The 24,101-nt window shown below is 38.0% G+C and overlaps 1 protein-coding gene across 1 annotated transcript in view; it reads left to right on the top strand.

The window, feature by feature from the left end:
- CNTN4 (contactin 4) overlaps nucleotides 1–24,101 on the top strand; it is a 308,099-nt gene that overhangs the window by 231,912 nt on the left and 52,086 nt on the right. The window lies entirely within an intron of this gene.

Below are 24,101 nucleotides of genomic sequence, written 5' to 3'. Positions count from 1 at the left end.
AAGATAAGACTCAGGTTGGTGACTTTCTCAAGGTCACCAGTAGTGGAAGACGGATGTTAACCCAGGAATCCTGATTGTTCATTCTGCTTGGTTCTGTTTACTGCACCAGGAAATCTTGTTAATTCAGCTTTTTTTTTCTATAATAGATTTTTATAAAATAGATATTTTTCTATAACCGATATAGATGGGTCACACTGTATTATTTCCTTCTTGCCCATTTATTTGTAGCTCCCTCTGTGAAGTAAGATAGCCTAAGAAAAATAAAAATATCTATCTATCTATTTTATCTATCCCAATTTTATTTTAAAGAAGAAAGCCAAAAATTATCTAATTGCATATTTTGGGGTCATTGGAAGGTGGAAAAATACTACCATTTGGGTAAGCCTTTTTATTATAAATGTCTATGCATATAAAAAAAAAACTGGAAGGCCAAGAGTTAGAAGTAAATCTGTATTTAGATTAACTCCACTATTTCAGTCTGTTAATGAATCACTCAGAGCAGTAGCATGGGCATAGGACTATGTGTTCACTCTATTTCCCAGGGCAGAAGGAAAAAGAGGTTAGATAATATTTGTAAATCAAAATTCCAGCTAGAGGTCTTTGCTAATGTATGGCTTTCTCAGCTGCAAAAGGAAACAGTGATCAGCTAAGACCAGGAGAAATCCCAAGGTTTCAGAGCTGGTTGATGGCAGAGCTGATACCTAATTATAGATTATTTGCTAGTTATGGAGATAGAATACTAGGCAGCAGTCTTAACTAGTGATTAAGAAACTGAGCTTGAGGCAGAAAGATCTGGCTTTGAATCTCATTTCTATCACTTACTAGCTCTGTGACCTTGGACTACACAGTTAACCTGTGCAGGGATAATAGTATGCCAACTGCTTAGGGTTGTTTTGATGACTGCGATAATCCACCTATGTTAAGTGCTTAACATAGTGCCTTTTGCTGTTGCTTGCATTTTAATAAATGGCTAAACATACATTCTAAATCTTATTGAAATGAACATTTATGAAGTTGCCATCACCAACCTATTAGAGCAATTAGCAAAAAGGAGTGAGCCTGCCACAAAAAAATAAAAAAATAAAAAATGCCCGAGAGTGTGAAAGATTATAAACACCTAAGCCTAAAAACCATTTTTTGCTCTTCTGTATTGCTGACAGTGAGGTATTTTTGCATGTAGTTACAAGTTATATCCTGTGTTTGATCAGCATCCTTCTCATAAGTCTTGATTTCCTTAGCTCTCAAGATAGTGGGCAGAGGGCCTCCTGGATGGCTGAGTCAGTTAAGCAGCTGACTGTTGATTTCAGCTCAGGTCATGATCTCAGGGATGTGGGATCAAGCCCCACATAGGGCTCTGTGTGTGCTGAGCTGAGCATGGAGCCTGCCTGGGATTCTCTTTCTCCTCTCCCTCTGCCCCTCCCCCCATTCCTGTGTGCACTCTAAATTAATTAATTAAGTAAGTAATTAATTAATTAATTAATTAATTCTTTGAAAAGGTAGTGGACAGAAAGGAATGTCCTCTAATTCCCATCAGAGTTCATATCCCAGCAATATGAGCAGTCCCGGGACCAACTATCCAGATGATTCTCCACTGCTTGTCTTGAATGATGGCATAAAACTTGCTGTACACCAATAATGAAATATGCCATGGTCACCCCATGTTTTAGGTGGATATAAAAGTCACTGAGGTAGCAACTTCTACCTATTTTAAGAGATTAAATACTTTATTTCTAGATTTCTAGTAAAATGTAAATGTTGATTATCCAAGTATAGTGTAAGAGGTAGTTTTACTGTTGTTTTACTATCTTTTTTTTAATTTTAGTAATTTATTTGCTTCTTACAATGTGTATTAGAACAAGTCTACTTTTCCATTCATGGCAATGATTTAAAAAATCTCCTTTTAAAATATATTTAAGTATGGGGTGCCTGGGTGGCTCAGTCGTTAAGCGTCTGCCTTCGGCTCAGGTCGTGATCTCAGGGTCCTGGGATCGAGTCCCACATTGGGCTCCCTGCTCTGCAGGAAGCCTGCTTCTCCCTCTCCCACTCCCCCTGCTGGTGTTCCCTCTCTCACTGTGTCTCTCTGTGTCAAATAAACAAACAAAATCTTTAAAAAAATAAAATAAAATAAAATTATATATATATTTAAGTAAAGAAGTGAGTCAATATAAAGAAAAATATTAAGTGTGTATTATTATTATGAGAGGATATGCAAAATCATAAAGATGGGGTATGAAGATTGGGAAACATAATGTAATGGCATTTTTCAGGAGAGTTTTAGTGGACTTATGGACAGGACTTAGAGGGACATATGACAGGGGCGCCTGGGTGGCTCAGCCGTTAAGCGTCTGCCTTCGGCTCAGTTCATGATCCCAGGGTCCTGGGATCGAGCCTCTCATCGGGCTCCCTGCTCCGCGGGAAGCCTGCTTCTCCCTCTCCCACTCCCCACTGCTTGTGGTTCCTGCTCTCACTATCTCTCTCTGTCAAATAAATAAATAGAATCTTAAAAAAAAAAAAACAGGGACATATGACAGGATCAATATATGGCCACCTGTTTTTGCTGAGACACATGTAATACTTTAAAACTGAAATTTCCTAATAGGTGGGGAAAGAAAAAGACCAGGGCAGGAAGAGAAAGAGGAAGGCAGAGACCTGTAGGAATGAGCCCTGAGGTCACAGTACCATGGTCCCTGCCGGGGGAGTTCATTTATTTAGAAGTAGAGCTCTTGCTGGGCTTGGCTGATGGTACTCTACTGCAGTTGTTTTTTTTTCTGCAGAGGCTCTCTGATTCTTATATTATTCTTATAAATGAGATGGGGGTAGAGCGAAGAAATACGAGTTTTATCTGGTCCATATGTTCACAGAAGTTAGCAATCCTGTTACTTTAGGGAAGGTCAGAAGGTATTTGAGAGAACATTTATCTCCCGTTGCTTGGTTCTGACTCCCATTAACATTAATGGGAAGAACACGTGTGTGCATAGGGGCATCCAGACCACCAGGTCTCTGTGAAGGACATTAACATAAACTGAGAAATGCAATTTAGAAATCTGCCCCATAAAGCACGATAAAGGCAGAGAAAACCATTCTGAACTCCACGTGAACTGTGCCAAGTACTGAATTGCACATCATAATGCTTCAGCCCTGTACCTTTAATGTAAATGTAACAGTTTAGCCTGAAATATGACTGAGCACTGTATTTTAATTCAATTTTGAGATCTACAAAGGGACTAATTTATCAGAGAAGGTGTTCTCTAACCTTAAAATGTGCTTGTATTCATTTTGATCTCCTCATACATAGGATTAAAACACCGTGAAGGTCAGACATCAGAACACGTCTTCTCTAACCTTTTTATAACAATTCTATCATTAACAACGCTTCTAAAATCCAATTCTCTTCGTCCTCGCCCCCACCACCATGTTTTGAAGGGAGGCTGAAGACAGTGTCAAACACAGGGTCAGTAAGTGTGGGGGAGGAGAAGGAAGGGATAAATCCACTATAGCAGGTACAGGAGGTTTAAAATAAATCTCTGGCAGGCAACCATAAAATGGATAAATACTCAGATTATGCATGAGCAGGCTTCCAAACTGCAGAATTCTGACAGGTGCCTAGGGGACTCTTGATTATCATCCCATCATCTGAATTTCTAAATTTCACTGATTTTATTTTTTAAACTAGTTATAGTATATTTGGGATTTGGTTTACTGTTTAATTTAAGCAAGTACAGTTCTCATGTCAGACCCCTGAATCCTACCAGAAAGCATAATATTTGACCTTTCAACAAAGATGAGCTTTAGCAATTGTCAACATCATTAAGAACCATATGGAGGGCAGGCTGTATTTACATGCAATACTGTACTTACTAATTCATTTTTATTTCTATGGCAGAGTAAAAGGCATGCCATTTCGCATGACATAGCATCTTTGCTGTACAGGTTTCATATGACAGGTATTTTTAAGTAGCACTCCTAAAGAAGAGCAGCTTAGAGTATTTGTCTTAAGTGTAGTTCAGCAAGATAACTGTGGTAATAGCACCCCTAGCTTCTATTGATCCCCTCCAGGGCTGAAAATGAAATGCAGGGCTTTAAGCTGTGGATGTTATTATCATAGTTATCTTGTTGAACCACAACCAAAATAACCTTGGGTAAGTCTGTGGCTGGTAGTTCCAGACTATACTTTGAGAAACCCTGTCCTACATCAGAGAACTTTGAACATGCCACATAGCAAGTGGAAGTTCAATAGAATGCTTAACAGAAATACAGATTTCCAGGGCCCTAGCTTAATAAATCTAAATCTTTAAGGATGAGGCCTAAAAAATAAAGTTTTTTAAGACTTATTTATTCCAGAGACAGAGAGAGAGGGAGAGAGTGTGTATATACAAATGGGGGGAGGGGCAGAGGGAGAGAATCTCAAGCAGACTCCACGCCCAGTGTGGAGTCCCAGGAGCCCCACACAGGGCCTGATCTCACGACCCTGAGATCATGACCTGAGCTGAAATCAAGAGTCAGATGCTTGACCAACTGTGCCACCCAGGTGCCCTGAAAAATAAATATTTTTAAATAAATATCCTACTTGATCCTGATACACACTATATTTTCAGGAGTTGGCCAACTATGGCCCATAGGCCAAAGCCAGCTAGCACCCTACTTTTTTATAGCCCAGGAGGTACGAATGGTTTCCACATGTTTAACTGGATGAAAAACAAAAAGAATAATAATAGTTTCAGACATGTGAAAATGTTATGACATTTATATTTCAGAGTCCATAAACAAGGTCTCAGTGGAACACAGTCATGTCATTTGTTTACCTACTGACTGTGGTTATTTTTGCCCAATAGCAGAATCAAATAATTATGACAAAGACCATCTAATATGCAACAACCTACATAATATCCTCAATGTTGCCTCTTAACCAGCAAAACCTAAAATATTTGTTATTTAGCCCTTTCCAGAGAAACAAAAACAGGAATGAAAACTTACTGATCCCTTTATGACTTTTTTCCTTTCCCAGACAGATCTTCAAAATTTGGTCCAAGGTGTAGCTTAGCCAGATTATACAGAACAGGGAATTTTGACATCTCCTTGAGTCTGATTACAAGCTGAAATTGGTGGGGATATTTCTTTCACAAGACCTTAGCCTCACCCCAGTATCATAAAGGTTGTCCTAGTACTTGGGTATAAGTCAAAAATCCAGAGAGGCAATCGGATCGTTGACTAGGAGAGAGGAGAAAAAATACTTGGCAGACACTAGAACAGTGTATTCAGTCTGCCTCTGTAGGAATGAGGAAGCCGCACACTGCTGGAACCAGACTATTAGGCCAGGGAGAATCCTAAAGCACAAAACGTATCAACTGGAGTTTATCAAGATATTTATCTCTTCCTGAACTTTTCACTGTCACCAGCCTAAATCAGTTGAACTGTTTCACATTTAGTTTACACATCTCTCTGACCGCACGTTGTTCTTTCACTAATGTTTTTTTTTTTCATTTTAAGTTGCCCTAGATGCACATTTTACCCTGTTTTCATTTGGATTTTAAAAGATGTCATAATAAATCAGTAAATAAAATCATTTTTTAATTAAAAAATAAAAAGACATTGGTTTTTGGATTAAATATTTTCTATTTAGTACATAGAATTACTTTTATAATAAGAAAAACATTGTATTTTATCTTGATAGAAAAAAGATTCTCAGTAGAATTTAACTAAGACGTCATGTATTTGTAACAAAAAATTCTTTTGTATTCTCATTTTCCATCCTGCAAAGTGAAGATGCTCCTGTGGCTTTACTGAGCATTTAATTGATCCCTTCATTATCAGAATGCTCATTGTCCATCCCATCAAGAGTTTATTTACATTTAGAAGAAGAGACGCCATCAAATACATACATATAACAGACAGAAAGGAAATTCTTACAAACACCAAAAAGTTTTACAGCATATCTGTAGTGTGCCCTGTAAAATACTTCCATTTTAACTGTAGGACACTGAGAAATATCAACCTATCCATGCATAGCATGACCGACACAATAACGTAGAGTCTTTTCAAATGGAACCTTTTTTGAAAATGAGTTTGAAATAGCCCACATCTTCTATGTAAAATTATTCAAGGCTTTATCCATATTTGACTGGGGATCAATCAGAAATCAGTAACCAGCAATGACATTTGGCTGCTAACCCACAACAAAAGCTTTTAACATTGGGCCCTTATAACAGAATACATTTCAACCTAATTAGGTGTCTTCCACTGGAACCAATTATTTCTAGGCAATAATTAAGGGTCTTTCTAATAGGATTAACGCAAATTCTGACCCAAGGCACCTAGAGTAGGAAAAGTTTGTTTTTAAATTGCTAAATGCTAATTATGTTAGGTCCCCTGGTAGGAGGACAATGGCCAGAATATTTCAATACTGGATCCTGTTAGATCTGAGACCTGCCACAATGGAGTTGGCAACAGTTAACTAAGGAGAATCCTAAAGAACTGGTGGATAAGTGTACCTCTTGTTTTTCCTGTATTCACAGAGCATGACATAACCTGGAACTCTTTTTACCAAGACATGAAGCCAAGATCTTGATGAAACAGAGCATAATTATTTCCCCTGACATTTCTTTGAGCCCTAGTGAGAGCCACATAGACTTAGCAAATAGTGTGCCTTTAGTAACATCAGTCATGGGTAGAAGGACTCCCCCTTTTGTCCAATTCTTTTTGTAAAATAGTTTCTCACCTTTTATAATGTTAAGATTTAAGTTTATCAAGATTGTCATTGAACATTATATCAAAAACCAAAACAAAAAAAAAAGTTTGCATACCATGACAGTCTACTCTGACTCCATCCTGCCATCATTTCTTCATCCTTGGTCTAGAGGGAGGAAGTATTCCCTTAACTCTTGTATTTCTGTGCCAACTCTGCCCTTTCATAGGAAAGCATCTATACTGAGGCAGGCTTCACATGCTTGATTTTTGTATAAAAGACACACTGTTGGCCAACAAGATTTTGAAAAACATCTCACTCTCACTAGTAATCAGAGAAATGCAAATGTAAGCACCAGTGTGATAGGATTGCTTACATATGAAATTGGCAAAAGATAAACATCAACAAAACCTTTTGTTGATGAGAGTATGAAGCGAACTTACTCATACACTCACTGTAAGTAGGAATACAAACTGGAGTAGACACTGTAGAGAGAAAATAACATTGAAAAAGGGCAATCTCCTTGGCCCATCCATTCCATGTCTGGGTGTCTACTCTAGAGGAAATTATGTGTTCTGAGGTGGATTTGCAAAGATGTTCATTATGTTGTTGTTTGTAATGACAAAAAAATACACAAGCAAAATAAAGAATAATACAAAAGGTACTATTTCATTTAATGCGTGTAATATGATTTAACATAAAATTAGTAATAGAAAATACTACCATATAATGTTTAAACATAAAAATACATGCATGCTCAGTATAAACATTAACTCATAATAGTATTTGTGAGGGGAGGGAATCTAGAGAGAGGTTATATGAAAGGACCTAACTTGTGTTAGTAGTATTTTCCTTGGGTAAAATTTTAATATATATTCAGAGGGGAAAAGCCTGTAAAAAATGTTAGAGACTGCTGATTCTAGAAGTGGAAATATGAGTACTGCTGAATTGTCTTTGTTAGTCTTACACGTATAATATCTCAAATTAAAAACACCAGGTCAGAATTCTTCAATATAGTAAGATACTGTAGTCAAAATCATCTAGACAGTGGATCTGATTTTCTACCTCTCTCCCAGATATTATAGAATAGATAAAACCTTGTTATTTGTGATATTTAACATTTTGAACCCAAAATTGTCTTTTAAAGAAAAAACTCTATGATAGAATGAAATAAATGGTTTAGTTAATGAATACTTACCAATCAAAATAAATAAAACAAACAAACAATAGAGGCAAACAGAATATGACTCTGGCTTCATTAGATGTGAAGCACATAATTAATTTCTTTTCCAGCAATTCAAAAAGACTTGTGTTGTACTGATTCAGTTTAATTGAACTTATTACCACAAGCAGATAATAAGAAGTATATTGAAGATATCCATCTGGCTTGCACTGAAAACCTCACGTTTCATTCTTCACGGCTGTCATTGGCCGTACTAATTGCCTCATTTTCGCTCTTTTACAATCAGTATGATTTAGCTATTAACGTGATAAAATTCTTACTCGAGAGGAAGTTGATATTAAAAAGCATAGATCTCTGGCCTACCTCTGCTACCACTACTGAACACATCCCCAGCATTATTAAAGTTATATATTTTTCAAATACATAAATAAAAATCCGTCTCTTTCTTGTGCATATCTTTTTAGGTTACATCTGTCATCTTATGTCTTGCCATAGAGCTATTTCCCACTGAAGGAAAGAAATGGTTTATGTTGAGCTTTTCAGTTCATAAAATGTTTAAAGATCAATGTGGTTTGTTTTCAGCTATGGAGTGTTTTCTTTTTTATAATTTCCAAAGCTGAAATGGATTTTAAATGGCTAATTGTGTAATAAAGTAAAAGGAAAGTAAAATTAAGTACTTTTATCTTCTGTTCCTAAATATCAGAACTTCCTGTGGTTTGAGAATGATGTTTTGTCATGCAGACTGGTGTTATATGGACAGTCTCTCTCAAGAGCAGCAGGATGTGTGTGTGTGTGTTGTGTGTGTGTGTGTGTGTGTGTATCTGTGTCTGTGTTTTAAATCCTTCATCTCCTTGTATTTTAGAGGTTGTCCCATGGGGGAAGCCAATGCTTGGTCCCAGCTCCAAAAAGGAAAGTTTCATCTATTACCAATCCTGAACCAGAATAGAGATATGTCAGGAAAATTCACGAGTGATTTCACCTTCCTTTCTTGGCATTTGTTTTCTATGCCAGAGGCAGGAGGGGGGTTTTGCTCTCCCAGAGGACTAACGCCACCAAACCATAATTGAATTTCTCTGGCTGTCATAGGCAATCAAATCTAAGAAAACCTCCCAAAAGACTGTAGGCCTTTAGGTTAAATACAGAATCTGACCAAGATGAAGGCAAGTTAATTAACATTTCCATCATTTCTTTCTGATTTACTCTAGCAAGATTCATTTCTAAAAGGTTAAAATGGTTGTCTCTTTTATGCAGCCATTTGAAGAGCCAAAAGTAGGTTACTGGTTATGGGAAAAGAAATATAAGCAGAACATTTAGAGCAATAGTGGCTTTTTACATGGCCTTCTAACAGTTCTATAATCACTGTGCAAAAGTGCAAGACATGTTATTAAATGACTATTAGCAATATCCACTTTGAAAGTTTCCCATACTGGAAAACATGTCACCTATTGTCATATTAACTGCCCCCCCATCATCCCTCTTCAGAAGTAGAGCTCCTTATAAATATAAATCCAGCTTGGATTTTTCCCAGAAAAGTGGGATCCAAAGAAGATCCTTCTAATCAGAAGTGCCTTCTCTTCCATATCTACTTTCATAAGGCTAGCCCACATGCCTTCTGATATAACATGTATATGTCTCTGTTGGCTTTGTCTACAATATAAGTAAAGTAGCTGGTCACCATGCTATTTGCACTTAACACCTCTTGATGGGTAAGGCAAAGAAAATTAAGAATAATTTTAAAGACCAGTATAGTTGATGAGAAGACATTCTAATGCAGTCCAAATTTGAGAGAATAGTCAAAAGATACAAATGACATAGTTGTCACCCTCCCTGTGTGGCACCATGGGCCATGGACCACAAGCATCAGAATTGCCCACGGGTTTTTTAATAAATGCACATTCTTGAACTCTCCCCTGCTCTGATGAACAAAAATCTCCAAAGGTGCAACCCAGGAATTTCCTTTTTTAGTAAGTCCTCTGGGGAATGCCTGGTTGCAAACCTAAGTGCTCACAGCCTAAGAGTGGATACTGATGGGCAGAGCTAGAGCTTTGTTGAAAGTATAGAAGGAACAAAAAGGAAGGAATGAAGAGGGAATTCACTGGGAGGATAAAAGTGATAATTGAACTGGGAACTAAGAAATGAAAAAGAGCTCACCAGGTTAAAAAATGTAAAGGTAATATCAGACCAAAGAAATTTATCTAATGGCCAAAAGACATAAAAGATCCCAGCATGTTTAGGGAAAACTGAGCAGAAAGGTGAAATGAGAACACATCCTGAAAAGAGGTCCCTGAAACACTCTTGACCATATTTTAGGAACTATGGACAAAGGAAAGGCAAATATTTTGGTTTTCTTTTTAATGGAAAGAAAACATGTTCTATCAATTATACCTACATGATCTTGACACCAACATCAAGGGAAATTTTACATCTTCTAAGGATTTAGAAAGAAAAGTAGTTATCACAGCATAGGATTTTTTAAATTCTTTTTTAAGTATGTGATAATCCATGTTATTTATAGAAATATTAGAAAAAAAGATATTCAGAGAGAGCGCTTAAATATTTTTTACATTTTTTTCCAGAATTACATCTAGGCATGCATGTATATATATACATACATGTAAGTGTGTATATATATGTGTATGTGTGTGTGTGCGTGTGCGCACATGCATGCCCGTGTGTATTTAAATCTACATTTGACCCTTGAACAATGCAGGGATTAGGGCCACCAACCTCTGTGCAGTCAAAAATCCACATATAATTTTGACTCCCCCAAAACTTAATAGCCCATAGCTGACCAAAAGCCTTACTGGTAACAAAGTCAATTAACACACATTTTGTATGTTATATGTACTATATATTGTATTCTTACAATAACGTAAGCTAGAGAAAAGAAAATATTTATTAAGAAAATCATAAGGAAGAGGAAATACATTTATAGTATACATAGTACTGCACTGTATTTATCCAAAAAATTCTGTAAGTGAACCCACACAGTTCACTCATGTTATTCAAGGGTCAGTTGTATATCTGTCTTCAAATCTGTAAATAGATATCCTCATCACAAAAAAATCCTACTGGACACACTGTTTTGTAACTTCTTTTTTTATTAATATCTTTCCACCAACATAGAGTTTTGATCAAAAATAAGGTCTAGCCTTATTTTCTTATAAATATGTTCCTTTCTCCTGCTAGTCAAAATAACATCAGCAATACTCCTTTAAAAAGGAAAATCTCTTGTGATACCTTTGTGGGGAAGGAGAAGGCTGAGGGAGTGTTTAGAGGATTGGTTACCATGTCTCACCCCCACAGTGGTGATTAGGGGATTCATGTCAGCCTGGAAGGGAGATCACCAGCCATCCCTCTGTCCTCTTTACTCACCCTTTTCCTACTGAAATTTCTTATCAGTGACACATGATGTTACTAATCATATTCTGATCACATGTATTATTAGGGAATAGATGAAATGATAGAATCAATATTCAGAATTACCATAAAAAGATAATCATATGAACCTAGTATAACAAGCCTAATTTAATAGTGGCAAATGTAAAGATTTGTACTTGGTCCACAAAATCAGGATGAGAGAGTCAAATTTTAGGGTTAGGCCGTGTGTTAAAAGTTTTAGTTGACTGGGGCCCCTGGGTGGCTCAGTCAGTTGAGCGTCTGACTCTTGGTTTCAGCTCAGGTCATGATCTCAGGGTCTCGAGATAGAGCCAGGGCATTGGGCTCCAAGCTCAAAGCAGAATCCGCTTGAGATTCTTTCCCCCTCCCTCTCCCTCTGCTCCTCCCCCTGCTCACTGAGTGCGCTCTCTCTCTTTCTCTCAAATAAATAAATCTTTTAAAAAAAAAGGTTTTAGTTGATTATAAGATTGTTGCTGAGTCAGCAATAGTCTATACTTTTTTTTTTTTTTTGAGGCAAATTAAATCTATAATGTAATAGAGTATCCAAAATACGAGAGGGAAAAAACTACAATAGCACTGATGAAAATACTGGGAAAGGACCATGTTTTTATTTTAAGACTGACAAAATTTGAAATCAGCCTAGAAGAAGACAGGTGGGCTGATAGCAGGAGACACAGCTAAGGAAACTGAAGCTGGTGAGGCCAAAGAACAGGACTCGTGGAGGGTGGATGAGAGGGATGGGCGGTGTTTTCAAACATTTAAAGAACAGTAAACTCTAGGTGATATCAGAGGGCAGTACCAGAATAGATGGGTGGTAAGCATTAAAGCAGAGGATATTGTTGTGTGTTCAATAAAAAGGAAAAGTTTCTAATAATTAAACCATGCAAAAGATGAAAGTAGTAATTTTTCCATTATTGATAATGATTAGTTCCAGACTGAACCTGTACTCTGGGGAAACACTGCAGAAAGAATGAGTGGCCTGCCTGTAAGGAGTGTTTTCTAGTCATTTTCACATTCTCACAGCCAAGTTGGGTGACTTTGAAAACGTTGACCCGTATGAACCTCCCAGCTCTGAAATGTTCTCATTCTGCAATTTTGTGTTTTTAAAGACTTATTTCTGCCTTATGTGTTTTTCTACCCCTGAGCGAAAGCATGCCCCGAGGTGGAATTCTATCATGTTGACTTAATTTTCTTATTGCAGACCCTGATTTTTTTTTCTCCCAGTCTGAATTTATTCATAATCAGCAATGCAGTATGGGTTGGAAAGTTTATTCTGCTAATTATGGATAGAATATTCTTAAAACACAGTCCAATAAAGGAATCTCTTTATGTTAAAATTTGAGGAGTTCAATAAACAATACCTTTGTCCATTGACTGAGTTTTAAACCCATTGAGACGTAAGTCAAAGTGGTCAGGCAGATGGCAAGTGAATGTCAGCTTTATCATGATCGAGCTGATAGAAGAGAACGTGGCGAGGTACATAGCAATAGCGGATTCCCTAATGCTGAACTCCAGGTTTGGTAGACTTACATCATGGTACGACCTCAAGGTCTCTGTCCTTACAAAACTTATATAGAATGGGAGAATCAACCCCACTATATGTGCTTATTTCACACTTCCAGGAGAAAGAATAGCATAGAGCCAAGAATTCTCCCCCCAGTCCCAGATTCACCTTTGGATAAGGTGGAGGGAGGGAGGGAAGGAGGCGAGAGGAGTGTCAGGAAGGATCAACAGCGTTCACACGTCAGCTGTAAACCACAGGTTGCAAAGTGGCTAATTTGACTTGAAACGACAGGTTTGTTTTGTTTGTCTGTGAGTATGTTTAAAACTCCTGAATCAGGGTACCCTTAGAGGGGGGAGTCACATATTCTCTAAACTGGCCCCAGGCCTCATTATTCCTTATTGTCTTATATCTCTGTATCACACATGATATTATCAGGCCCTCTGTAAGCATTTGACATACAGTATTAAGTGGGTCTCATCACTCTGTGGAAAAGGCTGGCCTTTTGATTATTTTCAATTATTAAATTATTAAGTAGATATAAATTGAATATGATGGGGATATGAGAAAAGATGAAAAGGCAGTGTTTCAGATGGTTCTATTTATAATTCTGTACTTGTTTCTCTTCTAAATCTGCATTTTACTCCCACATATATACCAGGAGGTTATCAGTGGGAAGAGAAACTCGGTTATCTGAATGGACACAGTCTTCTCAGGAGAGGCCAGTGGTTAATTGGGACAAGAAAACACAAGTCATTATCTTTGAGAAATCTGAAGCAAATTGAGGCAGGTTGTCACCTCTCACCAGGAAACAAATTAGTCCTGTCTTTAAAAAGACTCTGCTTTCTCCAGCTGCTGACTGGGGATTCCTGTCAACTGACAAAGAAATAGGGAGGATGGGGATTAATGGTACTAAAATAGTGGTCATGAAATACCCGTAAACTCACTTTCTCATTTTCATGAATATTTCTAATTGATTTGACTAGTGTGTTTGAATGACAAAATTTGTGCTAAGCTTCAGCTCCAGAAGATCAGGGTGCCGTCTTTCAGCCAGAATCATTAGTGTACTAGTCTGTTTGGGAAAGTTCTGTGAATAAAGGAAAACCCATAAATTATATACAAAATAGCTCTTTCCCTTAGCTAACTTGTCTTCATGGACTCCCTGCCAGCCTGGTGGAGGGGGAATAGATTGTAGCACACAAAAAAAAAAAAAGAGAGAGAGAGAGAGAGAGAAGTAATAAAACAGTAACAACATGCTGGGTTATAAAGGTTGTGAATAATATAAAACTTGAGAAGATATGACCTACTTTTTCTGAATTTTGTGAATATGGGAATGCTTGCTGTTTAATGGAAAGAACAGTGAACTGAGGTTCTGCCATCCTGGGTTTTGGCCCCATCTCTGTTACCAGCCAACTGTGTGACACAAAGTCGATCTTATCACTCCAGACTCCTTTTCTCACCTATAGAATGAAGAACCTTGGACAGAGGGAGTTAAGACAACTCCCAGTTCTAAAGTTCTATGATTTGATGAAGAAATACTTAGTTGGATTAAAGCATGAAGCCCTTTTAATTCCAATTTCTTTTTTTTTTTTACTCAACAACAACAAAGAAATACAAAGGTACTGTAACTCAGGCTCCCAAAGAAAATGAGATGAAATTTTCCATGTGCAAGAGATTTGAATTGTATGAACATTTATTTTACATGAATTCAGTTTATGATCCCTGAAAGAAAAAGAAAAATTACAATTTAAGTGGTATAGGCAATTTTACCAACCAGTGCATCAATAAGTACTTATGAGATAAGGATCTAAAAGGACACTGGGCTCAGTGTACCTCATTCTTCATGTACCTCTTAAAATATGATCATCTCGCCACATTGCATGGGATTCCAGTGTTTGATGACATGTTGATTTTATGGTATGGTTACCAAACACAAGCCAGCCACTTCTACGGGCTGATAGCCAAAGAAAGACCTGGAGATAAAACTGTCTCATTTGGATAACATATTGAATCCAAAGTGGTAACTTTTTGTGGGATTTTTAAGGGCAATTTTCAGTATATAAAACTTTGTTTTAAATACTGACTTTAAAACTGAGTCCCATGTAGATCTACCAGAAAGCATTTAAAACTTGTACATGAATGTTCATAGCCGCATTACTGTTAATAGCCAAAAGTGAAATCAACCCAAATGTCCATCAGCTGATGAATGGAAAAACCAAATGTGGTCTATCCCTACAATGAACTATTATTTATCACTAAAAAGAGAGAAAATACTGATAAATCCTAATGATACATGCATGAACCTTGAAAACATGATGCTAAATGAAAGAAGCCAGACACAAAAGGCTACATATTATATGATTCCATTTATATGAAATGTCTACAACAGGCTACTTCATAGATATACAAAGTAGATCAGCTATTGTCAGAGGATGAGCAGAAAGGAGAATTGGGACTGACTTCTAATTAGTACCAAGTTTCTTTTTGAGGTCATGGCACATTATGGACTTAGTGGTGATGGTTGTGCAAATAGTAAATATACAAAACCCAGAAAAGTGGATACTTTAAAAGGGTGAATTTTTTGTTACGTGAATTATATCTCAACTTAAAAAGAAAAAAAATAGGGGTGCCTGGGTGGCTCAGTCGTTAAGCGTCTGCCTTCGGCTCAGGTCATGATCCCAGAGTCCTGGGATTAAGCCCCGCATCGGGCTCCCTGCTCAGCGGGAAGCCTGCTTTTCCCTCCCCCACTCTCCCTGCTTGTGTTCTCTCTCTCACTGTGTCTATCTCTGTCAAATAAGTAAATAAAATCTTTAAAAAAAAAAAAAAGTAGTGATCTCTTTTCCACGCTAAAAAGAAGGAAGAAAGAAAAAAAAGGAAGGAAGAAAGTAAATTTACCAGCTGTGATTCAGGAATCATGATTTCTAGAGACTGACATATTCTTGGGGATCATCATCTTTATGACACTTAGGTGCTTCTCCCAATCCCAATTCTACTGTGATAACAGCCCTCCATCTACTGCTGAAGACATCGTTGGGCAATAGTGCCACCATAAGTCTTCCATTCACTATAGCCTCATAGAATCTTGGGCACCCTTCCTCTCAATTCCTGTGACACCATGCCAGACATTCAGAGCAGGGTATTTGGATAGAGAAGTTTTCTGGTATGTCCAATATAATCTATTTGTTCCCTTCTCTACTAATACATTGTAGAGGGAAGACTATTGGCTTTGCAGGTAGACAAATCAGGTTCAGATCCCATTGTCACCCACAAACTGTTCAAAGTGAACTTGTAAAATGGGTATAACAGAACCTATCATATAGGCTTTGGGGGAAGACTAAATTAGAGAATGTATTTACATTAATTAGCACATATCAGCACTCAAACTGTTATTCCCTTCTCTTTGTCTGATTACTCTTCACAGCCTACCAGTTGAGAGCTCCATATTCTACAGACTGCCACATTCTATAAATACTTTGCTTATGCCATTGCATACTTGGCTTCAGAAATAAAGTCTTTCTGCCATGCTGGTTCTATCTTTTCATCTCAGTCAGAAAATTAAGATAATGCTTTGAAGTACTTGGTATAGTATTTGTCCATGTGGTAAGCATATTATAAATGTTAGGTATCATTATTATTATCATTATTGTATAGATGGGTGATTCAAGGTTTGAAACCTCTAGAAAGTCATCTGTGAAATGCTCTAAGCCAGCCTAAGCAGTAGCAAGGATTTCTGGCTGTGTCACTAGGTTGAATTGATTACCTGGAGGCCATCTTTGTGAGACAGGAGGAATAGAAGTGAGGTGTTGGCTTCTGGATAATAGAAATCCCACCGGTTACATTGACCAAGGCAAGGCTTAGTGCTGTCGTGCTGCTCCAGCTGGACTTAAATAGCCTTCACTTTAGGCTGTGTCATTTCTTAGCCTGGGTGACCTTGACCAAAATCCATAATGTCTCTGAGCCTCAGTTTTCTAATTTAGAAAATAAGGCACATTGGCTTTATTTATTTATGTATCTATTTGTTTTCTGTTGTTTTTGTGTTTTGGCCAGTGGGCTTTGATAATGTATGTACCTCCAGAATTAGGGTTTGTTTCTCTCTGTGTGTGTATATGTGCATGCAAATGTATTTTTATCTTTCATATTATATTCATACTATTTTAATAGTATGAGATATTTGGATAATTTTTCTCTATACCTTAAAAATCTCCTCCCTCTCCTTCTCATCCTCATCCTTCAGATACCAGATCCCCCCAGGGTCCTTCAGAAATCTCTGGATTTCTATTATAGTACCTTATATATTTCTTCTATAACACTTTCAAAATCTAAACATAACTTTTTTTTTTTTTTTGGTTTTGCATTCATATGCGTCCATTACCTGTCAGCCTAAGTAGAATGTAACCTTTATGGGCATCAGAACTGCTGACCTGTACCCACAGTCTTTAGCACATCCCTTGTACATATTAGGTGCTCTGTAACTATCTCTGAATGAATGAATGAACGAATGAACAAACTGCCTATCCAGGTCTCCTTTTGCATCATGTAAGAATCATCCTATTCTCACAGTTGATTCATAAATTGGCCCAACTGGAAAAACCCTTTAAGATTTTGGAAGAGAGTATCTTATCTCTTCAAGCCCCTTTTTGCAGAGAAACCTCAAAAGGGGAAATTTCATATCCAAGCTAAGGCCCAGTAGGCTGTGCCTCCTTCTACTCTAACATGTTGCCTCCCAAAGGAGCATAGCAAATTCTTGTTGTTAAAGGAACAGCTGAGAAAATTAATAAGTGAATAGACCAGGGGAAAATAGGGTTCTCAGTGGGGCACAGTGAAAGGTGTGTGGGCTTTTGTGTCCTACAGCTTGGATTTGTATAGCAACTCTAGCCCTTCTGAGCAGCTCTGTGATCTGGGACAAATTAATATTTAGCAGTTTGAGTTTCTTCCTCTATAAAATGGGAAGCCCTATGTGTTGCAAGAATTGGAATTTTCTCTGTAAATGCCCCTGGCATTTAGTAGGTACCTTTAAATGATAGTCAATATCATTGTGTTTCTATTCCTTTCACTGCTTGCCCCCCAGTGCCTCCCATTTATCCAAGAGGAGTGCCTCAAACTGCTTAACTTTGTATCCTACTATGGTTCCCTAAAAATGTACCAAAACTCCAGCAGTGCTTCTGTAGCAGCCCTGAGGTCTGAGAGATTAGTCACTCTCTTTTCAAAGTAAGTCATTACTTTATATCTACTTCTTATATTTATGTTGTTTACCATTGTGCATGTATTATAAAACCCACAAATCAATGCTCTCAGCAGGCGAAACTGTTCAAACCTGCAGAATGTCTTGTTTTGTACTAGGTTTTGACAAACCAGTATCCGCCTGCCCTGAATTCTGTTTTCTGAGCGACGGTGATTTGGGCAGCTGGGGTCTGTGATTGATCTCTGAGTGACTTGTACTTTATCAAGGAGCAGATATGATTTCCCATGTATCTGATTAACCTTCTCTGTAAGATTGCCATCATTTCTGTAATGCCAGTGGATTATTCTGTGCTCAGAAAGATGGATATCAGCTCCTTTTAATCAATAGCCTACAAAAGGTGTCACCTGGCTCTGCCTGTGGTTATCTATAATGTCTGACTGAAAGGTGCTGTCATTTGTCAAATAACCTGGTTTAATTTAAAGCCCCTAGGAAGTAAAGTTGCCTTTATTTTAAAACAGTATGCAGAACAAGACATTAGGTTAGTAAACTGCATGCTTGTGTTCTGGATGATACCCTGTTAGAAAGAGAGAATGCCGAGGAAGTAAGAGCCTCCCTTATCCATCTCCATTACATAGGACTGGCTTGGTAACAAATATGTTCTCATGGGAGCAGGAGAGGAGTAGGGGATACAACAGATTCTGTGCCAGCATCCCCAAATGATGAAGTATCACTAGGCTGTCATGGAATTTTTCGTCCAAACTAGCTATTGATAGATTGGGACAAAAAATAAACCAGGACTGTCCCAAGGAAGCAAGGATACATGGCCACCCGAAGTCATACTGTCCTAATGTTGAGGAACTGGGACATTTGAATTTGATGATGTTTCTGTGGTGTACTTCTCCTCTGGGTCCAAAAGCCCTGTAGGGTATAAACTAACCATCGGTTCTTACTCAGCCATGTATAGGATAGATAGATCCGTAGTTGAGGTAACAGTTCCTCCTAGGAGAAGAGAGCTGTTAATTCTTGGGACGGATCATCTAAATCAAGTACAGACAGTTTTCTGTCTGCACTAAGATGCTTTTTCTTTGTCAGTTTAGGGCAAATGCCACTGCCTCATACTGAAATCTCGATTTGGAGATGCAGCGAGTCAAACAGAAAACTGCGATTCTCTCAAATGAACACCGGGTGACAGAAGGAGAAATCTGTCAGGCAGGAGTTTACCTGCACAGATCCTCCAAAGGAAACAAACAAATCAGAGTTGCATTTTTGGACACTCATAACAACTGGCCAAAGAAGCAGGCTTTACATGGTGAAAACTTTAGGAATCTTGTATAAAAGTTGACAATACCCCCAACTCCTTCAGTATGATGGGGAGGATTCAAATAGGTAGATCTGTGGGCTCCTTAGCTTGGGCTTTGAAACCTCGCTTCAAATCCTGATTTCATCACTTCCTCTCTAAGCTTCTGACTCTGCCTTTGTAAAATGAGAATGGTGCCCACTTTTAGGAGTTGCTATGAGTCTTCAGCGAGGTGGCATTATGCAGAGTACTAAGCTTACAACCTGACACATAGAGACACTTTGCAAAATGATAGGCCTTTCCCCTTCTAGAGGCAACTCATTATACTGTCACAGTTAAGAATACCCACAGATCCAGATTAAAATTTCCTTTCTGCTGCTTATTCTTTGTGTAAACTTTCTGAGCCTCAGTGTCTTTATCTTTGAAATAGGGATACCAGTGTCCACCTGACATTAGTTTGTTTTCTCCGTTTTAACTTTTCTCCATAGTTATATACAGACAAAGAATGAAGAAGGAAATCATTCTAAAGGACTTAGTATGAGAAACATAAACCGTCCTGCCCCCTTTTTCCCTTTCTCAGGGGCAACCACTTTCGACTCTTTGCGTTTTTTTTCCCCCTTGGTTTTGTATTGATTGTCTTATCTTTAAATAATATGTTTATCTCTCTTGATTCTTCTGTCTTAGGGATTGTCTTTCGACTTCTTATAGAAAATGAGTTTTTAACTCTTCCACACATGCTCATCCTCTTAATATAAATAAATCATAATTCTGATTAGATTTTAATCCATAATTACATAATTATGACTATGCAGTGCTATTCCTGAGTAAGCAATGAAACAATTATTACTTCTCTTTTCTTTTTAGTACATCTTTTTTATTTCCCTTCTATCTTTCTGTTTGTTTATTTAGTTGCTATATACATATCACTAATTCAAACTCCAAACTTTTGACCCATTTGCAAATTTTTAGAAGTATTATTAAACACATACTATAAAATATCCATCTAGGATGTTTCTTCACCATTTTCTTGGGAATTCCTCTCAAATTTTCCCTATTTTGGATTCTCTATTGCCTGGGACTTGTTTATTCATTCATTTTTTGAAGCTTATCCTGCAGTGGTTTCCTGAAAAGTGCTTTGCTTTTCTCCAAGTTTCTTTCTTTTACTGTCACACTTAATAATAGTTTGGCTGGGGGGTGCCTGGGTGGCTCAGTCATTAAGCGTCTGCCTTTGGCCCAGGTCATGATCCCAGGGTCCTGGGATCGAGCCCCACATTGGGCTTCCTGCTCAGCGGGAAGCCTCCTTCTCCCTCTCCCACTCCCCCTGCTTGTGTTCCCTCTCACTGTCTTTCTCTCTGTCAAATAAATAAATAAAATCTTAAAAAAAAAAAAAAAAGATCGTTTGGCTGGGAATAGAATTTTAGGGTAGAAATAATTTTTCTTCTGAATTTTGAGGGTATCCATCCATTGTCTTACAAATTCCGACATTTCTATTAAGAAGTCTGAAATAATTCTAATTTCTATTCCTTTGTATATGACCTATTTTTGTTTTTGTTTTTCTCTGTCTCTCTCTAGACATGATTGATATTCATCTGCATTGTTCTAAAATGTCATAATATTGTGATTATGTCTAATTATGTTTAATTATGTCTAATCTAATTTTCTATCTTCTGATTGATACTGAGTAGGCCTATTTAATTTGGAAACATACGTCTTTCTGTTCTGGGAAATTGGGGTTGTATTTGTTGAGAATTTATTTCTTTCCTCTTGTTTACCTGTTCTTTTTATAGAGAGTGGTTCTGTAATTTTATCTTTTATCTGTCCTATGTTTGTTTGTTTGTTTGTTTTTAAGATTCATTGATTGATTTTAGAAAGAGAGAGAGTGCAAGCACAAGGTGGAGCAGCAGAGGGAGAGAGAGTCCCAAGCAGACTCCCCACTGAGCGCAGAGCCCAACTCGGGGTACAGCGTGGTGCTCCACGCAGAGCTCCATCTCACGACTCCCAGATCATGACCTGAGCCAAACCAAGAGTTGGACTCCTAACCCAATGTTGCCCCCCAGACGCCCCTATCCTTCCTGTGTTTTATCTCTTCATGTTTTTGCTCTATACTCTAACATTTTCCTAAACTTTCTTTTCATCTCAGCTCTTGCAGTTAAACAAAGGCAAATGGCCAGGCTGTATACACACCATACCTGCTGAAGCAGCATTTCCAAGAAGAAATTCATGGAGACAACAAAGCAGTAGTAGGAATATAAGCCCCCCATTGTCCATGACATATTCTGGGGCAACCCATAGAGATCTAAAAGGCAACTATCAGATTACAAAAGGTGGTGCTGAGCCTTGGGCTGTAGGGTTTCAAGCTGAAGGATTATGGCAGCACAGCCTCTCTCTTGACATGACCTGCAAGCTAGAAACCAAACCTGTGGCTGCTGGCCTGTGAGCAAGTGGCAGGAACACCATGTCGGAGTCCACAGTTGGGGAAGTACTACACCTTTCCCTGGCATGGTCGGGGGCTGGGGGCCAAGTGTTAGGGTTGAATAGAGTTGATTGCCTTAAACACTGGGCCATGGCTAGTTTCCCATGGGACAGTGCATAAAGCTTCCTCCTTTTCTAGAGGCCAGCCTCTAGGTGATTAGTCTTACACAAGTTAATCTCTACCTCTCAATTATCATGCCTCCAATTTCTAAGAACTCTCTTTTAGTCTCTGAATGCTCCTTACTTGTAGTATTGTTTTCTTGTCAATGCATGAATTCAATGTCTCTTATTTCTCTGAAAATATTAATGATAGATTTTCTTTACTTGCTTTGGACTTGATCTTTTATGTTAGAAGCTGTCCTCAGATGTCTAGTGATTCTAGGTTGTTGGCTCATATTGAAGAAAGAGGCACTAAAAAGCTAACTTGAAGAACTATAAACCTGTGGGTAAAGTTTATTGACTATGCAATCAATATGACTAAGGCATTTCCTTTGGGAATCCCCCCAACACACACACACACACACACACACAATGTCAGTATTTTTAGGTTTTTCTTTTTGGGTTGATCACAGTCCCCAGAGAAAGAGTATTAATCTCCTTCTTGAGAGCAAAGGTCTCACTGCCAGTGTTCTAGAAGCCACATTGACAAGTGAGTTGGGAATCGCATCCTTCCCTATATAAATATTTACAAAATCCCTGCTACCCTCACTTGAACCTGTATCCTCTGGCCCAGAGACCTTTCTCTGTTATCTTCTTGGAGAGAAAAATCCCAGTATACTTCTGGGGTAAGGAAGGTTAGTCACCTGGCTGCATAGAATAAAGAAGATCTGGAGACTTAATTGATTCTAGACATTCATCCAGTGCTCTGTGTCCTGTACTTCCTGTGGTACCTCATGCAACCAATTCCTGAATCTTTGAGGGATATTCTAAAGAGTAAGGCCATCTGCTTCTTGTGTTCTCCTACTGCTGGCTCGGGATTCAGTGCTTCTTGTCTGTTAACCACATACTTTCTTCCCAACATCCCCAGTTTTAATGGTTATGCCTCCCAACGATTCTCTTATGGGCTTAAGCCTTTAAAAAAAAAATTCCTGTACTTCTGTTTAAAGACGTTTTAGAGAGTTCCCAGCATCCTAATAGAGTTATTATGAAGAGTAAATGGGATAATTTATGGAAAGAAGCAAGGACAATGTCTGACACATAATCATAATGATTATTTTTGTTGTGTTTTTACTATTTTAGTCTTGTAAAATTATCCCTGCATGTGAATTATTTGTGCACATCTCTGTATACCTAAATAGCATAAAAAAGGAAGGCCCTGTGAAATCAAAACCTGTGTAATTTATATGATTTATTAAGGTCCCACTTGCCACCATTGTTATCTACATAACCCTGATCATTTAAACTGAGCTTGTAAAAGAAACAGGGTATGAATGTGCATGACACCCAGCCACTAACATGATGGGGATTCCAGATCCATGGTTATCATTATGTAAGTACACTTCTGTATTGGAATCCATATCTCTTAATTACTGGCAAATTCTACTGACTCCTTTTGAAGAATGAATTGCCCCTCAGAAGCTTGGCACCCCTCCTCTCCACATGTATTACTTGTACAAAGTTAAGCAGTATGCCTCGGGGTGACCCTGTTAGGTAAGTGATCCTATAGTATCTGTGGGAATTTGTGCTGATATTCCCAAAAGCAGTTCTTAGCCTTGTGTGATTTCTGGCCTCTGGAGAATTATAAGATAAAAAGCAATAGGGGAAAACAACAGTTTAAAAAGATTTCATGTTTTAAAGCCAAAGATTCCACTAACCTAAGCTATGCTCAGGCCTTTCATGTCCCTCAATGAAGTATATTTTTGGCTATGCCCCATAAACTACTCAAATAATCCATTAAGATAGCTGTAGAAATCAGCATAGCAAACTATCAGTGAGCTAGTTTAGTTATTCACCGGTTATTAATCTTCTCATCTCAGGGTCATATTGTCCTGTCTTCAGCATTTTTCACAGTGTCTGATGATGTCCAGAGAGTTAATGGAGGTCCTGGAATGTGGATACAACAAGCATGATAATCTCTTGACTTGATGTCATTCTGGTGATCATCTTCAAACTTGGTGTGTTGCCCTGGCATGTGAGCAAGAAAGTACATGTGCTGTTTATCTGGGTAATTTGTACACTCTTCTGGCAAATAAATGGCTATGTATAATGATAATTTCCTTAACGATACTTTCACTAGCAGCGAATTGTTTGGAGCATCTGCTATCATTTTTACTAGCTGTCAATTTTGTTTCTTCTTTGGCTTCCTTATAAAGTTGAGGCAGATTTGTCATTGCTTAGAGACCCACAATATTTCTTTGAAGATTTATACGGACATTTTTCTCTAAC

The sequence above is a fragment of the Mirounga leonina genome, unplaced genomic scaffold (assembly GCF_011800145.1).
Source record: "Mirounga leonina isolate KUSES-001 unplaced genomic scaffold, KU_Mleo_1.0 Mir_94, whole genome shotgun sequence".
NCBI lineage: Eukaryota > Metazoa > Chordata > Mammalia > Carnivora > Phocidae > Mirounga > Mirounga leonina.
The sequence above is the reverse complement of the archived record's forward strand: the minus strand, read 5'-3'. Positions and strand labels throughout refer to the sequence as shown.